The sequence below is a fragment of the Silurus meridionalis genome, chromosome 9 (genome assembly GCF_014805685.1).
Source record: "Silurus meridionalis isolate SWU-2019-XX chromosome 9, ASM1480568v1, whole genome shotgun sequence".
In the NCBI taxonomy this organism is placed as follows: Eukaryota; Metazoa; Chordata; class Actinopteri; order Siluriformes; family Siluridae; genus Silurus; species Silurus meridionalis.
Genome location: NC_060892.1, coordinates 8,352,575 through 8,366,828, shown reverse-complemented (window position 1 = coordinate 8,366,828; position 14,254 = coordinate 8,352,575). Strand labels below are relative to the sequence as shown.

The 14,254-nt window shown below is 39.5% G+C and overlaps 1 protein-coding gene across 1 annotated transcript in view; it reads right to left on the bottom strand.

The window, feature by feature from the left end:
• The window catches only part of efl1 (elongation factor like GTPase 1), a 147,285-nt gene that overhangs the window by 70,720 nt on the left and 62,311 nt on the right, over positions 1 to 14,254 (bottom strand). The window lies entirely within an intron of this gene.

The following is a 14,254-nucleotide window of genomic DNA, read 5'->3' as shown; positions in this document are numbered from 1 at the left end:
TCTAAAACACCATGAGTGTTAATATAAATTAAAACGACTTACTGCTAACAACAGGAGCTCTGTGTTTTTGTTCTTAAATTTCCCCTGCATTCTAATTTGCATAAACATTACGCCGATTAGCATTCAATTCATGTCAGCAACATAAGCATTTTCTGTCTGAAGTGTTCCCTTGAAGCTTTTTAGCCATTAGCCGTTCGTTAAATACAAGGACAATGCCGAGACAGTCAAAAACTGCGTGGGTCTTTTTTTCTTTTTTTTTTGTTTGATTTAGCTACAGTGCAGACAGTCAGCGGTGCTGCAGACACCACCAGGAGAGAGTCAAATTTGTCTGGACTATGGGCATATGGAGATGGCAGGTGGCTGCTTATGCCAGGGCTGGTGCTAGTTCACCCCACTGGGGACTACATAAAAGACATATTCCCTCACATTGCCAATAACAACGACTGTATAGCAGCTACAACTGAATAAAACTTACAGTACAGCAGAAATCTCAAACTTAATGCTTTAAAGTCCTCTCATCTTAATGCCTTGGTCAAGCCTGGACAGTAGCTTATGGTTACATATGATTGTCAGTATATCGAGTTTTTTCAACTTTAGTATATACAGTATCTAACTGTAACCATTTTAAAATCTTCTCAAGAGACATTACTAGAAATGAAACTTGGATATATTTTAGAGTAGTCAATGAGCAGCTTGTGTAGCAGTACAGCTTTACTAAAAATAACAGCATACAGCAATTATTGTCCAAATGGCTGGCAACAAAAGTGAGTACACCCTGAGTGAACATATCTAAACTCTGTTTAAAAAGTGTTAATATTTTGTGTGAGCACCACTGTTATCTTTCACTGCCTCAATCCTCCTGGGCATGGAATTCACCAGAGCTGCACAGGTTGGTGCAGGGATCCTCTTCCACTCCTCTATTATGACATCATGAAGCTGCTTTCACCTTACGCTTGAGGATTCCACTCAGGTGCTCAATAGGGTTAAGGTCTGGAGACTTGGCCACTCAATCACCATTAGGTTGAGCAAAGCAGTTGTTTTCTTCACAGTGTGTTTGGGGTTGTTTTCATGTTGGAAAACTGCCTTCTGACCAGTTTCTGAAGGGAGGGAGTCATGTTCTACTTCAGAATCTCACAGTACATGTTGGAATCCATGTTTCCCTTAATAAGTACCAGCAGAACTCATGCAGCCCTAGAACACGATGCTACCACCACCATGCTTGACTGTAGGCAAGACACAATTTTCTTGGTACTCCTCACCAGGGCGTCACCACACATGCTGGACACCATCCTTGCCAAACAAGGCTCATCAGACCACAGGACATGGTTCCAGTAATTCATGCTCTTGGTCAGGTTGTCCTCAGCACACTGGCTTTCTTGTGAGCCAGATTCAGAAGAAGCTTCCTTCTGGGATGATGCTATGCAAGCAGACTTGTTGCAGTGTGTGGCATACGGTCTGAGCACCACAAAGCGGACCTCCCTCTTCTGCAACCTCTAAAGAAATGTTGGCAGCACTTATGTGTCTGATTTTTGAAGCAGCTTCTGCACCTGACACACAACACGAAGACTCAACTTCTATTATTTTAATAACTCAACTTTGACCCTTGCAAGGCCTCTTTATGGCGAAAATCTTGTTGGGGTCACTTAGGGTGTACTCACTTTTGTTGCCAGCAATTTTGACACTAATGGCTGTACACTGATCAGGCATACACTGACATAACTTTATGAACAGTAAAGTGAAAAACACTGACTATCTCTTCATCATGGCACCTGTTAGTGGGTGGGATATATTTAGGCAGCAAGTGAATATTTTGTCCTCAAAGTTGATTTGTTAAAAGCAGGAAAACTGGGCAAGAGCAAGGATTTGAGCGAGATTGACAAGGATCAAATTGTGATGGGTGTTCCCGGTTTGCAGTGGTCAGTATCTATCAAAAGTGGTCCAATCAAGGTACAGTAGTGAACCGGCGACAGGGTCATGGGCGGCCAAGACTCACTGAATCACGTGGGGGTAAAGGCCGACTCGTGTGGACCGCTCCTGTAGCTCAAACTGCTGAAGAGATAATGCTGAAATGCTCAACAGGTCAGGACTGTTTTGGCAGCAAAAGGGGGACCAACACAACATTAGGCAGGTGGTAAAAATGTTATGCCTGATTGGTGGTCATAATGGTAATTCTGATCAGTGTATGAATTACATTTTGTAGACACATGATTCAATTTTGGAGTGTTCAGAGATTTGTGCTCATTTAGACACAAGGCCATTAGTAAAGTCAGGTACTGCTGTTCCAATTCATCCCAAAGATGAACAATAAAATACCGGCCAGAGCTCTATAGCAGGCCACTCAAGATCTTCCACTACCAGGAGCATTGGCATGCTGGAACAGATTTGGGTCTTCTAGTCCAAGTGAGGGGAAAATGTAATGCTTCCACATCAAAAGACATCCTATACAGTTGTGTGTTTAGCAATAACAGTTTGAGGAAGAAAGACATATTAATTGAAAAGTGCTTTTGTCCTTATAGTGTCATCATATTGCACAGACCCAGAAGCTCTTGTTCACAAAACGAGAGGCAAAACTACCAGTTACCTCTTCTACCCTCCACTATTGTCTTCAGTAGTGGTAGCTTCTAACAAATGGCTTTAGTCTTGGGGGAGAAAACTGATGTTTTTGAAAGAAACCCCTAAAGCAGAACATGCAAACTCAGCAAGCACATGAAAAACCCCAGACCCCAGAGGTGAAAAGCAAGCCTGTGAGTCTGACATTATGTAAAATTAAACAGTGCAACGAAAACACTTGCATACACATTTTTTGCAATCACTTATTACTCTTAGACACTGGACTTACCAGTACAATTTATGACATTTTATTTACATAGTATTTCTTCATCAAAAAAACAATGAGAGCAAATGTAAATGGTACATGTGATTTGTATAGGATTAGCAAACAACAATAAAAAGAGTTGCAGGCAAGGTTTGCTAGGACAAAGGCGTGGGTGTGATATATGCTGTCTCGGAGAAGGAAAACCGGAGGCTAGACACTTCTCTTACTTGTTAGCTCCATTAAGCCTGTAGCTCCAGTACAAAACTAGAGAAGCAAGCTGCAAATGCTGAACACTGGTTGATGGACTGCATGTGGGGTTACTGGGAAACTGTGTACACTTTTGTTGTGCCATCGTTAATAATGGCTGATTCTGGAAACGAACCCTGATCGCTTCATGTTCCTCTGTGTAGATACAAAAAGTGGTTTAAAAAGACAGCGCTGCTATTAAAGTGTACTGTGAGATCCGGTCTCACCCATGCTGTTCGGCTCTGGCAGATCTGTAAACCAGAGAGATAGAGAGAGAGATGACTGTCTGATGGACGAGGCTGATGGAAGCCTGTGAGCGAAAGTTAAGATCTAGAGGTAGCGTCTCACCGGTGTTATCTGAATACAGTGCATCATCATTTGGCCTGCAAACAGACTAATGATAGTTCTGATCAAAAAACAGGCACAGGCAGAGCCAACGTCTGTGCTAGACTGCAGACGTTGGGATATTAAGGATGTTGGGAGACTAATGACTGCAACCAGGATGAAGAAAATAAAAATAATGACACAAAAACTTGTCTATATCTTATTTTTGGTCTTTCTCTGGCACACAGGGGGCGTGTGAGTGAGCAACATTACGCTAACCTGCTATACCGTGCTCACACACTCCCTAAACCACACCACACACATAATCCGAAGATACACATTCAGATAAACCCAGCACGTGCCAACAATCAATAATACAAGTGCTAACACCCAGAGGATCGTTCACATAGAAGACTTACAATCAAGTTTATACCTCAATCTGCTTCGCATTCAGGATATTTAGTAGCAAACAATATATCAATATTTATGACTGATGTAATCATGATGTTTATTTGCAATTATTGACGTAATATTTGAAATCTGTAGAAAATCTCAAAAGCTCCTATCAATCTTTATCGGTCGCAGGTTTTCACTTGAGGTCACCAAAGGTGCTAGATGGTTGCTAGATCTGGGTTTAAGGCTCTGGGTTATTGATCAGAAGGTTGCCGGGATCAAGCCCTGTTATTACTAAGCTGCCAATCTAGGGGCCCCTAAACAAGGCCCTTAACCTTTAGTGCTCCAGGGGTGGGGATATGCGAAAGAGGATTTCACTGTGCTGTGGAAGTAAGTAAAACAAAAATTGTTGCATGAGCAGCCATGTTGATTGGTCGTCACTTGCTGGACATTGAGTTGGACTTCACTACATGAGTTCCTGAGGAGAAATTTTGAGATTTTCTTTGTTTTTTCCACGTTTTTGACTTTCAGTCAAATGCAGCGCCCCTCTTATCACAGAAGCATTCCCATGTCCTGCATAACACTATGCAATTTCTTTCTTACATCATAGTGCATTTGAATAATATCTCCTCAGTGTGGTTCATCCGAGCGGGTGGGTTTCAAAACAACTACCCCGAGCTCGTCTGAGTGACTGCAGCAAGAAAGCCTTTTCGACCCTGAATCGACCCTACTGCAGGAAGTGAACCAAATCTGCTGTGCTGCAGGCTGTGTTTTATTTTTTTCTTTCTTTGATGCAAGCTGCTAAACTGACATGTGAGACACAAAGTGCTGCTAGCGACAGGGCTGAAGTGCTTGAACACAATGTGCTTTGGATGAATAGAAAAAAAGAATGTACATGCTGGCTATGGTGTTTCATCATATTATTTAGTACTTATTATTATTAGTGTACACTCGGCCTGTGGTATCGAGTTGAGCTGAATGATTTGTAAGTGTCCTTGCCAAATGTTGGTTGTTTTTTTCCTGCCTATATTTCCCCCATTGACCCTGTGTTTTGTTTTGGTTTTTTTCCCCATTAAACTGCACATCAGCTTTTTACATAAGCTTTCATAAACCATGTAAATATTGGACAAGCTCTACTTTAGCTGAATGTGACTTAATTCTAATTGTATTTGTTTTTTCAGAAGAAAAAGCACAAATTTCTTTTTTTTTTTTTTTTAAGCAATAATAATAAGTAAAGAATTTGCTTTGGAAAATATGTTGTGTATTGTACTGAGAAGCACAAAAACACACAAAAGAAAAACAACAAAACTATATATATATATATATATATATATATATATATATATATATATATATATATATATATATATATATATATATCTGCATCTGCTTGGTAGCAGAATGATATAAATAAATAAAAATTTGTTATAATCTGATAATCTTACCTAAGTCCTCAGTATTAAAAAGACAATTAATTTGCACTATTGCAAATCTTCTGTACTGGTCGGTGCTGCAGTGTCATTGTGTCCATTGTCTCACTGTCTTATGTTGTTCTTTGCATTGAAAGTGGATTTTATTTCATGTTCCAGTTAGTTTTTGTGTAATTCTGTGTTTTGTGTTCATTTCTGATTATTTCTGGTGACTTATGTCCTTGGTCCTAAGGTACTGTCTTATTTTACTGTATTTTGTACACTACAGTATATGGTTGGAATGGCATTAAAGCCTACTTGACTTGGGTTTCTAATAAAATTATTATTATTAGTATTTTTTTATTGTATTATTTGTTTTATACTGTGTTTTTGTGGACCTGTTTAGTTAATAAGGTAAAATTGGCAGCATTGTAAGTAAACCTTTTTTTGTTTATTGGCTGAACATTATAATCAGCACCTGTTATTGTCATTTTTGGCAGGTTGTTGGTAAGCTGGACATACAGGAGCCTGTCTGAGATGCTGCCGGCTTTAAATCTTACCCAGCTCAGGTAAACAAATTGTTTATAACATGCAGTTATTTTCATCTCAAATGTTTAATTTTTGGACACAAGACATAACAGTAGTAAGGAGCGAGAGAAAGAGATACTAAGAGGCTAGTGGGGCTGGAGTCAGCCAGTGAGCAAATGCAACCTACATAAAACAAAAGCAGGAGCATTATTATGTCCAGACAACATCACTGCAGGGAACAAGAAGACACTGAGTGAACCTGAGGGAAAAGGGAATAAAAACCATACAGATCGAAGCAAAGGAAGCCAGAAGGACTAAGGGGGTTCCTGGACTGTGAGTAACCAGGGGCCACCATGCCGGCCTGGTTGGCTGGCCCAGATCCCAGAATGCCACTGAGGCTGTATCGAACGCATGCAGCTGCACTCCTGCCCATTAAAACCCCCAGCTATTAAAGGAAAGCCAGAGGGACAGCGCTGCTTATTAGCCACCCTGCCGGGTTCGAGGGCTGCGCTTCCACTCGGGCCGCCAACAAAAGAGCTAAATTTAGCTCAGTGCAGGAACTGAGACGAGGGGGTGTTGGGAAAACAGACTTTACAGACAAACAGAAAACTAGAGCACAGGAAATGTATGTGATTTCTTTTTTTATGATAGTGTCTCGTCACTTTCAGAGAGGACATAGCTCTCAAACGCATGCAGGAATGATAATACAGCATATTACCAGATTACACATAAGCCAATGAGCCACATCATCAAAGAGTCACTTAATCCTGAGCTCATAACCAGCATTCGGGAGGAAACCCATAATCAGCACACCATTGAAAAACACTGGACATCACAGTCACAGATAGCAAAATAGATGCTGAATATACACCAGCTTTAGCATAGGTTAATCAAAATAGAAAAATACTATTCAGTACTGTATTTATAAATGCTTTATTGACTGGAACTGTAAAGAAACTAAATCCACAATTGATAGAAAAAGCCACAACATGCCTGCTTTACAGAGACACAGGTACAGAATCAATTTCCTTTACTGAGACACACCTACAAAAACCACACCTCCTTCACTAAGCCTGACAAGCACATGTTCCACTTTTTTCCTCACACTGAAAGAAAAAGAATGCCATGCCTCCTTCTCAGACTTTACTTTATACTTTTCCTTGTTACATTATAGTCTTCTTCTGGCTTCTCCAATTAGGGGTCGCCACAGCGGATCATCCTTCTCCATACCCCCCTGTCCTCTACATCTGCCTCTTCAAACCAACTGCATGATAACTGTACTATAATGTTACATTATAGTACAGTCACAAATTAATTGTGAAACCCTTTCCCTGTGTCGGTACATGCAGTGTACCTATAAACAATTTTTGTATTAAAGCTACTAGTGAGCCATAAGGCCATGTAACAGACATGACATTGAAATGAAAGGTAAAGTTTCAAATAAAAGATACACACTGAAGTTATGAAATATCCCCTAATTTTTCAGCCCTAGTGGCAGGAAAAAATTGTAAACTTATCTGAAAGTGTTTATATACGTAGAATTGAAGTACAACAGGCATACAAATAACTATAATTTACATTTACTGTACATTAATAGCATTTGTCAGATGCCCTCTTCCAGAACAACTTACATTTATCACATTCATACACGTGAACAGCTATGCTGTTAAGGGCCTTGCTTGGGGGCCCATGAATGGCAGCTTGGTGTGGCTGGGATTTGAACTCATGACCAATGCATTGACCAATGCCTTAACCATAGTTACCATCTCAATAATATCGCAATGCTGGCCTAAAGTAGAGCCAAAGTGTCTAAAGAATGAGGCTAGTGTTGTGTTTCTAATTAGTGTCACTTTGGAAAGAGAATAAACAACAAGCCAAAACGTTCCTGCTGATCTAAAAAGGAGCCATGTTTCTGTGCTTTGGCCCAAAACAACACTGATGAGATAAACCAGCCAACATTGCCATCATTTATTAAAGCCAGCACCATCATGTTTAAACACAAAGACAACCTTTTATTTGCTTTCTATCCGTGTGTGTGTGTGTGTGTGTGTGTGTGTGTGTGTGTGTGTGTGTGTGTGTGTGCGTGCACGTGTCTGTCTCTGTGTAAAACAAACAAACACAAACATTGCAAAGCCATTACTAAAAGCTGTAGATGCTAAGCCCAAAATACAAACAAGTCTCAACAGCCCTAGGCTTTGAAGGCTATTTCGGTTTCTGACCCCCAAATATCTGAATGAATGTGTGTTTGTGTGTGTGTGTTTGTTTGGCTTCTTCAATCTCATCTATGATTTACATAATGAAAACAACTAACTCAGTACCATATCTGTCCATAAATTTGGATGGGACAGAGTCAACAACAGAGCACATTTTCATTCAGATGAAAAGTCGAATAGCTAACGTAGCCACAACACAACCATACAATTTTTATTTTGGTTTTCTTGCTACTACTGTTCACTGTGTTGGATTTACCTCAGAAGTAGAAAGGGTTGAGGAAAATGTCCTGATTTTACAAGAATTGTGAGTTTTAGTTTAAGCATGAAGCAATAGTTTAACCTTGTAGTAGCTAGCTCGCTAGTAACCCACGCTTTAGCTTTAATTGGGAACACAAAATGTATTAAATACTCTTTATCTAGCTTGGTACAGTATGTCCACTCAGCAGCCAGTGAAGCAAGTAATCTCTTTGGTTAACCCAGCAAGGTACCTGAGAAAGATAAGTGCAGTACTGTTTCTAGCTACATATACTATATATTATATGTAATTGCACAACTTTACCTAGTAGTACTTATTGGTGCTGTTACATCATTTTGTAATCGTGTCACTCAGCAAAATCATGGAGTGCCGTATTTGTGTCCATGTTAGCAAAAACTAAATGCACCTAGAGGACAGCTTTGAAAGTTATCTGCTGCCCTACATAACTTTTAAAAATTAAGCTGGAGTAATTGGTGTACATTTGGCAACCCAAGTGCATCATTTTGAAAAGCCATCCTAATGTAATATACAACCACAGGCCCAAAGCAGGGAGGATATCAGCAGGGAAAAACTATGGGAGTGAGTGAGAGAGAGAGTGTGAGAGAGTGTGAGAGAGAGAGAGAGAGAGAGAGAGAGAGAGAGAGAGAGAGAGAATGTGTATGTGTGTGTGGCGTCGTCTGGAGGGTGTTTGTTTCTTGTTAAGGGCTGCTGTAGTCAGACATGTGGAGAAGTGGAGATTGAAACGGCCGTGCTCAGCAATCCGTCCTGTTTAATAGCATTCGCATCTGTGTTCGGCTTCCACTTCTCTGTTTCTCCTCTTTCTCTTTTCTCCCACTCGCTCACTCTCGGTTCCCACAAAGCTCTTCTCATAAAACACGCTGCCAAGCGCGGCGGCCTACGGACCTCCTGTAGCCGGAGCTTAGGTAAACACTGGTATGATACACTCCACGAGAAGATCAATGAAGTGTCTTCTTGTAATCATCGAGCAAAATGCTTTTCTTGTTCCCTGGTCTCGGGCGGAGGAACCCACAGACCACATCCTGCTCAAATTAGGGAGAACATGACTCTTCTTCTTTAACTCTTCTTCTACTGCTTAAAGTCTCTATATAGAACGTTTACCTAACCTCGACATCATACTCTGTGTAGCCAAAGCTGGCCTTTTCCAAACTGCTGCCATTAAATTCGAAGCAATCTAGTGTGTACAATGTCTTAGTATGATGTAGTATTACAATTTCCCTTTATTTGAACAAAAAGGCCTGAATGTGTTCCAGCATAACGTTGAAATTCAAGGTTTGTCATGGTGTGCTGGTGCTAAAAAAAAAAAATATATATATATATATATATATATATATATATATATATATATATATATATATATATATATATATATATATATATATAAAACATAGAAACTATTAAATAAAATCATAAATAAAGGCATTACTCTAAAGTCTGTGTGGGTATGTAAAGTGAGGCAGTGCAAATAATAATTTAATTTTAATACAGGGTTGCAATATTGTAGTCCTTGATTGTGTTAATAAAAACTCATATAAGATGAATGGGGGGGTTTACTATAACCTCACTAATGCTCTTGTGTCAGATTAACACCAAAACCCTACAGCTACACTCCAAAATCTGGTTCAACTCCTTCCCAGAAGACTGGAGTTCAAAAAACACATCCGTACAGTATATGATGGTCAGGTTTCCACAGCCTTTTGGCCAGTGTGTGCAAAGATATACATGTGCTGTATGCAAAAAAAGTACTTTCTGAATTTTACATTAATAAAAAAAAATTATAATTTAATACATTCTGGAACCTGAGAATGTTGAGGCAAAAACTGACATATTTTCATAACTTTACAGTTATGATGGATTTCACTTCTCCTCCACAAACTGTGTAGAGTATGCAAACATCAACAAACTGGAAGATTCACTGTTCGAATAATCTCTAAACTGTAGCAGCAAAAAAGTTTAAGATCCAATGTTAACCTGAAGCCCATGTACTACATGGACAAAAGTTTGTGGACACCCAAATACGATTTGCATAAGTTTTTTGACTATCCTATTCCACACTTAATCCACTATTTGGTCTTATAATAACCTTGTTGGCCCACTAGAATATGGAGTGTGCTTGTGGAGGTTTGTGCTCATTCAGCCATAAGGGTGTTAGTAAAGTTAGGTACTGATGTAGATGAGGTGAGGACACTTGGGCTGCAGTCATTGTTTGAGGTAGGCATGGGTCTGCTAGCTCAAGTAAAGAGAAAATGTAATGCAACTGCATCCAAAGACATTCTATAAAATTCATTTTTGTGGTAAATGTTTGTGGAAGAACCACAAAAGCTAAAAAATGTCAGGTGTTTAAATCCTTTTCACTATATAGTGTATATACACACAAAAATTAGGACAGTTCTAATGAGATGGTTTGTGATATGAACATGAGTGCAGTGCTATTGCTAATCAGAAATTTTGAAGCTCTAGGACATACTAGATAGAGAAGAAATACTGATTTTTAGATCAAATACTGTACTTCTCATCTGTTTGGGTTGAGTTTAGGTTGAATTTACAGTTGTTCAATCTCTGGAACTCTGAAAGAACATCTATGAAATCTGCAGGCAAAACAAAAGAAAGGGTAGTTTCTGAGCTGCTCATGTTTTGTCTTTTTCTCTCTGTCTGGAAATGTTGCACAAGAGCACAAAGCAGTTACGCTCTTTTCTCTACCCCTCCAATGCCATCTATTGGAGAACGAGTAGAAGAGATCGGGGGTGGAGGTTGGAGAAAGGCGAACAAAGAACGAGTGCAGAAAGTCTGGAGGCCATCCAGGCGAGCTGGCAATAGCGCTACAGCGCAGGTTTTTTAATGTTCCACCGAGGACAGTATCCACCTGGATTAGTCAGTGGCAGAATACAAAAAGCTTGCCAGATTGGAAATGTTTCATTCATGGATGTGAAGGAGTGCTCTCGCTTTGCCAAAATGGAGATCTATGAGGTTTAAGGAGAAACACAGGTGAGGGGTTTTTTTTAAACAGTGAAGACATTACCCAAAGAAATGTCTCACTATATGATCAAGTTTAGAGGAGTGACTGATTTCATGGACTGTGAAACTCAGTGTAAAAAAAACCTTGATGGGAGACAACTTCGAGTGATCGAGATGAGTTCACACTGTAGGTCAGATGGAATAAAGAAAAAAAAAAAGGAAGAAAGGGAGAACAGCAAAAAAAAACACAGAAAAAATAAAGACAGACAGAGACAAACAAACAGACAGAGACAGACAAATATACAGAGACAAACAAGCAGACAGAGACAGATAGATAAACAGACAGAGAGACAGACAAATAGACAGACTGACAAATAAACAGAGACAGACAGACACAGGGGAGACAGATAAATAAACAAGAGACAGACAAACAGACAGAGAAAGACAGACAGAAAGAAAGAAAGAGACCAAGAGACAGAGAAAAAACAGGATAAAAGATGTAGATTGACGTGGTGTGTTTCATGATTACTGTTTCACTATCCACCCCACACACACACACAAAGTAATGAGCTTACTGACAAACTGACCACCCATAAACCGTCAGATGATTGCTGATTCATCTAAACACACGCACACACACACACACACACTAAAACCTCACTGACAAACTAACCACCATAAAAGAACCAGCATGATTTATCATTAACTACTTCACTGCTTGACTGCTGCTGATTCATCTAAACACACACACACACACACACACACACACACACACACACACACACACAGTCTATGATTCACAACTTTTAAGAGGAAGCAGGAAAATCTACCTCTATTACACTTAATTTCTCTGCAAAAGAGACACATACCATGAAGCAAGAAACAGCATATCCTTTAACGAGGCTGTGATCCAAAACATAGCACAAAATCAACAAAAAAATAATGTCGCTCGCAAAAGAAATCTCATCTAAAGCAGGCAGTGTTTGACATCTGGCAGCATTTGAAGGGGAAAAAAAAACTGGCCATGAAGCATGTAAGAGCTGAGAACATTGATGTCTAGAATATTTGTAGAGGAAGCAGGTCCAAAGCTAGTTAGAGGAAACCTGGGGGCTAATTATTAATTCATAGAAGTTACTAGAAAATATTCAAATCAAACATACCGACTCAGCAGCCACTTTATTTGTACGACCTGAACACATTAATGCAGTTGTGGCACCGGTGCAACAGACAAACTCAAGCAGATGCAGATCAAGAGCTTCTGTAAATGTTTTTACAGCAATGTGGGGTTGGAAATGTGACCTCAATGACTACAGTATTTCAGAAGTAATCTAATCACCCAGGATTTTCATATACAAAAAACATCTAGACTTTACACAGGGTGGTGAGAAAAACAAAAAACATCCAGGGAGTGACAGTTCTGTGAATGGAAAATTGCCTTGTTAAAAAAATCTGAGGAAAATATTTATACTAGTTTGAGCTGGCAGGAAGTCTAGAGTAACTGAAAAAACCCACTCGTTACAAGCGTGGTGTTCAGAAAAGCAGTTTAGAAAACGCAGGGTGTCCAACCTTTAGGTGAATAGAGGTTTAACAGCAAAAGCCACATCAATTAGCAACTAAGACTTTCAATTAGGAAATTTGTCAATTCTTTGCCAAAACATGCTGAAAAACGTCAGAAGGCACATAACATCGAATCTTGAGGTGAATAGGAGTACAACAGCAAAAGGACACATCAGAACTAAATCCTGTCAGCCAATAGCAGGAATTTGACTAGCTGACATCCAGAGTGTACATTTCTATAATGTGAACCTAAAATGATCTCTTATACTTAGCATCAGTTACTGGAATTGTAGATTACAATAGCTAAACATGAATGGGTTATAGATAAATGCTTGAAAGAAGGAAAATATCTATACTGGTTTCAGGTGAAAGGAAGTCTAAAGTACTTCAAAACAACTATTTGTTACAACCGTGGTGTTCAGAAAAGCAGTTCAGAACATGCAAGATGTCGAACCTGACGTGACTAGAGCTTCAACAGCAAAAGGCCACATCAGGAAAAAACATAATTTTAGACCAACAATACCACTAATTAGGAAATATAACAAGAGTGTGTCTATGGTCGCAAACGTGCTGCAATGGTTGAACCTTACTTGCAGCTATTTGCCCTCAGGGGACACTCTATCATGGTAGTGTTTTATTTCAGTTTCTGTGAGCTGTGCTTTATTCTAATGAATCCTGGGCATCACAAAGGTAAAAATCAGCTGTATTATGGACAATTGTTAACATAGTTGGTTGATTGCGATTAGTAAATTAGGCCCTGGTAGGTATGTTTAAAGAATCCATAATGGCAATGGGCTGCCACCCAATATCATCAGGTCCAGTGACTGACTGCTTTGCATTAAATTAAGTATAAAATGATCATTCAGGACAAAACCCAACACTTTTCCTGATAAACTTCCATTATTCCAGCATGTAAAATTCACATAATATGTACCTAACATGTATAAGTTTTAAAAGTGAACATGGGGTTGAGGACTTTAAGGATGAAATGTCTTCCATATCTTCCCCAATCACCCTATTTTAAACATTACTGATCATGTATGGATGCTGAATAAGCTCTGGAGGACAGCCTGTGAATCAGAGCTCCTTTATAATTGAAGATTTTCTTTTTAAACAACAACCCAAAAATTCACCATTGCATTCCAAGCAGGATTAAAGTTGTCCTGGAGGTGTTTATTAGGCCCTTGATTATATTGTTACGGTTTTGTTGGTTTGCCCTTCCCCTGTATATAGATTGCAGAAGAATGCAGGCCACCCTTATACTTCCCATGCATCCTGTTCCCCAGACCCAAACATGCACACACACATATGGTAATGCAAAACAAATGTTTTTATAAAACCCACTGTTGTGTAGCACTAACGCTGTGATTGCAGCAGCTGGTTTGCATTGTGACTGCGCAAGCTCTGCACATACAGTTCAAACCTCAGAGAGACCGAAGCGACGGCATCAAACGCGAACCGCGTGCACCAAACCGGCTGCCAAATGCCGTACACATATAATCAGCTGCTGTTTGTTCATCTGCTCTGCTGTATGTATGGC